Source organism: Eutrigla gurnardus (genome assembly GCF_963514095.1).
Source record: "Eutrigla gurnardus genome assembly, chromosome: 22".
In the NCBI taxonomy this organism is placed as follows: Eukaryota; Metazoa; Chordata; class Actinopteri; order Perciformes; family Triglidae; genus Eutrigla; species Eutrigla gurnardus.
Genome location: NC_139933.1, coordinates 2,087,875 through 2,091,919, shown reverse-complemented (window position 1 = coordinate 2,091,919; position 4,045 = coordinate 2,087,875). Strand labels below are relative to the sequence as shown.

The 4,045-nt window shown below is 42.7% G+C and overlaps 1 protein-coding gene across 1 annotated transcript in view; it reads right to left on the bottom strand.

The window, feature by feature from the left end:
- Nucleotides 1-657: 657 nt before the first annotated feature.
- The window catches only part of uts2r (urotensin 2 receptor), a 36,020-nt gene continuing 32,632 nt past the window's right edge, over nucleotides 658-4,045 (bottom strand). The window contains exon 4 of the mRNA XM_084002029.1: nucleotides 658-3,272. The gene's annotated coding sequence lies outside the window, so the exon portion shown is untranslated. The remainder of the gene's footprint in view (nucleotides 3,273-4,045) is intronic.

The following is a 4,045-nucleotide window of genomic DNA, read 5'->3' as shown; positions in this document are numbered from 1 at the left end:
CGGGAGTTTAGTGTCTTGTCTAATGTGTTTATTACGTATAAGGTTAAAGCCACAGCATTCAAACATTAGATTAGATATTCATATAGTATAGTTTCAGAGTTATGCCAGTTTGTTACTCTTAGCTGGAGTTGACAGTAGCAGCTGGAGGAGGAGAGAAGACTGGTATTCATTTATTTATTCTCCACACCAAGTCCTTCTAGGTCTGCGTAGCTGGTTAGCTGACGTTTCTCTTTGTGGTTTTAAAATACCTCCCAGTAAAATGTTAAGTACTAATGACGGCACACAGAAATGGTTTCATCTGAACGAAAGGACAGCCAGCATGATAAAAACAACTCAATGGCTAATGTGCATAATCATTGTGTACGATAATTGAAAGTAAATGCAGGGACGTGATTGTGTTGTTCTCTGCTAATCGGTGAGTTTAGTTCCCTTCCTTCCTTCCAGTCGGAGGACATCAGCACGTCTCAGCAGGATGTGCGATAATGAAGCATGCTTAGGAAGTTTTCCGTTGCATCATTAGGGAGGCTGAGCTGCTCTCCTCAGATAACCGAACCCCTCGAGTGGTACAACATGTAAAATATCAAATATAATGAACCCAATTAATTACAGAGATTAACATCCATTCTACCAAGGACACAGAGACGCAGAGTCATTGAGGTGAGACAGGCGTGTTTTTTTTTTAATAAGAGTGCACATCATTTACACCACTGGTCTCCGGTTGAGGACAGAACAGCAAGAATCGGAGTTTGGCGCCGTCCCTCCAGGTGTTGTGTCACCCACAGGGAGAACGCAATTAAAGATACATACAACATCAGCCAAGGGCAAACCCCTCATGAGCGGACCACGTGGGTCAAACCCCTCTTTGAGCGTAACAGATTTCTGTACACAGAATGGATCATTAACATGCAAGGAGAGGTCTTCTGTTAACCCTGTGATTCATTGAAGTTTGAGCTGGTAGGTTTATAATTACCAGGATGTGCTTTGTGCGACATGAGAAACATAACTAAAAGAAATCTTAATCCTTTTAAAAGGGAATATTTTGGGGGCTTGAATGGAATGAAATGACAGGAGGTGGATTTAATCTTACATTTAAATGTTGCAGCCTGAGGTTAATTGTCTACAACGGCATATTAAAGCCACTGTATAAAAAAAACAGGAGAGGGGGCCAATATTCAGAGAAAAAAGTTGCAGATTTGCTACTTTATTATAGAGATCATAGAGGAAGTAAACACGTTGCTTGACCGGATGTTTGCCGTTGCTATGACAACATGTGAAAGCTTCCGCTAGCATCTTAGCCCAACAGCCCCGATCAATAAACACCCAGATCCACAGCCATCACCCTACGGACCTTAACGAGGTATTGTCACACGTTTAGAAGTTTTCTCTGAATACTGACCCCTCTCTCTGCTCCGTTTTTCCCCTATAGTGGATCTAATACGTTGTCTTATTTTGAGGTGTGAATGACATAATTTAGTTAAGTGTGACACTCTGACGCAAAAGCCAATCAGCGTTGAGATCCTCCTCCTGTCGTCACTGAATCAGAAATGGAGACGAAACATATCGTAGCAGAGCTCTACGATAGAACGTCACGTTAGAAGAGTGGCCCGTTAAATATTATACATGAATAAGCAGGTATTGAGTCAATAGGAGTTGAATTAATACATTTAAATGCAAGTAATTAGTGCTCATGAGTTGTGCTGATCGCCACAGGCTGCCGAGCTCTGCTTTTCCAACAGTGAAACTCTGCTGGAGGTGCAGGGAATACAGATGCTCCTAATGGTTTATGATTATTAATGTGGTTGTTATTAAACAGGGGTTACCAGGCCTCATCATGAATAATAATAGTGTGGACCGTACACACTGCAGAAAGCATAGTTTTGTTTTACATATGCCCAGTCAGCTGCTGTCGTACACCGGGAGGATTATCGCTGGCGCTCAGTACAAGAGGATAGAAAGCAAACCAAAGCATGCCATGCTTTTTTGGCTGACAGGCGGTTCTATCTGTGGCCAGTAAGTTGATTTATTCATGACATGGGAGTCTCAATCAGAGGGTATGAAATCTGGTATTACCCCACTCCATATTACAATAGCCAGTGTTGATTTCTCATGTGTCTATATATACAGCGAACACGAGTACAAAGCCAGCAGGCTACATGTAAAAAAAGAAAAGAATAAAGGCTATCGAACGTCTTCACATCCCACGGTGAGGTCCGTCCGAATGTCTCATATTTTTCAAGCTGTGTTCAAAAGCTCCCAAATCCAAGAAGAAGATTTCTTCAGAGGATAGATTGGTCAAATATCCGTCAGCCAGGCAATGTTTTCAGCTCGTCTCCCGCCGCTCAGGGAGCTAAATCAATAGTTCCTCAACCTGCAACTCGGCTCCAACTCGCTCTGTATCCTTTCTTGTGTCACGATTGAAGCCATAAAATGATGAGACTGGCCGGTGGAGCCTCGCAGCTCTGAGGAAACACACAAGAGTGCTTGTTTGGCTTTTCAGTGGCTTTGCCGAGATGTTGTAGAAATAGCGTTGTGTTAAATAGCAGCATCGGCATGCGACGGGAAGCTGTAAACATTAAATACATCAGCAACTATAGTAATAACAGGGAATAGATGTTTTTTACAACCGTATATTCAATTTCAACTTGACAGAGAAAAAAAGTTCAAAGGTTGTAATATTTCCATGTATTGGATGCTTGTTTTGCACATTTGCATTTTATCTGTGTATGAAAAGTAAGAGCAATATTCAGAGATTATTACTCGTCACGCCCCCTCGTGTGTGAAGGCTTTAACACTCAGCAGGCATGCTGCTTTCAGAACCAGACGTTTAAATGTGATCCAGCGGATCAATACGTTTGAAGGCTTATCATTGATTTACAATATACAACGCTCGTTGAGCCAGGCTGAACTTTTTTCCCCTCGACAATCTTTTTTTTTCTTCTTTTTTTTCTAATTTTTAAACATCACATGCCAGACATCGCCTGCTGTCTGTTGTCACACAAAACACTGTGAGACGACAGAAGGTAAACATAGATGAGGGTGAGACGCTGATCTTCCTCCTCATGCTGCAGGAAGTCTGGAGTTCAAGTCTAGGTGTCCACATTGTTTGCAAGCAACTACTCACACACACACACATACACGTACACACACACACACATCTTCGATCTTCGTCGTCCATCACAGCGGTGGTGATGAGGAGTTCAGGGTCCGTTTGTGTCGTCTCCATCAGCGTCTTTCTGTCCTTTTTCTTTCTTCTTCCAGGACAACTCCGTTATCTATCAGGGAGACACAGGGAGACAGGCTTTTAATGCTGTGGTTGTAAATCCACACACACACACACACACACACACACACACACACACACACACACACACACACACACACACACACACACACACACACACCCCTGCTGTTTGCACAGCATTTTCTCTCTGGAAACAGTGTTTGTGAGAAGATGCTTTTTTTCCCTCGTGTGTGCATTCAAAAAGGTAGACACAGCTATTTTTGCAAAGCGTACCCAGAATGCAATCTGAAATCATTACAGCCAGATTTAGAGCGCAGAGTTAACAAGCTTGCGTGGCAGTTTATGATTTATGTATCTATAGGAAAATAGCGTAAAACAACAAAGTTATTGGCTGCGATACATGTACATGTCTCAGGACCGCGCTGGTTATTGTATGTCGGTGCGGCGCTGTCCATGGTGCTGAACTGGAGACCGAGCTCCTGCTTTCTCTTTTAGTTGTAAATAAAACATTACATTAGAGGCTATATTATGATTGACTGGATTAAACCAAGCAATTCCCCTCATACAGCCTGAATGGAACGATCCTGTGTTTCATGATCACATTTGACGACCATGGGGTTAACCGCCATCGTAGCACAACTCTGCCGTCTCACAGCTCGCTTTCACACAACTCTATCTGCATATCACAACTCCTCTCCTGCAGCTTATCCAAACCGAATGGAAATGGGTCAGATGAATCCATTCAGTGACTATTCATCTGCTTCACAGGAATTATTCCCACTTCACAGACTGGAAATTGACTTG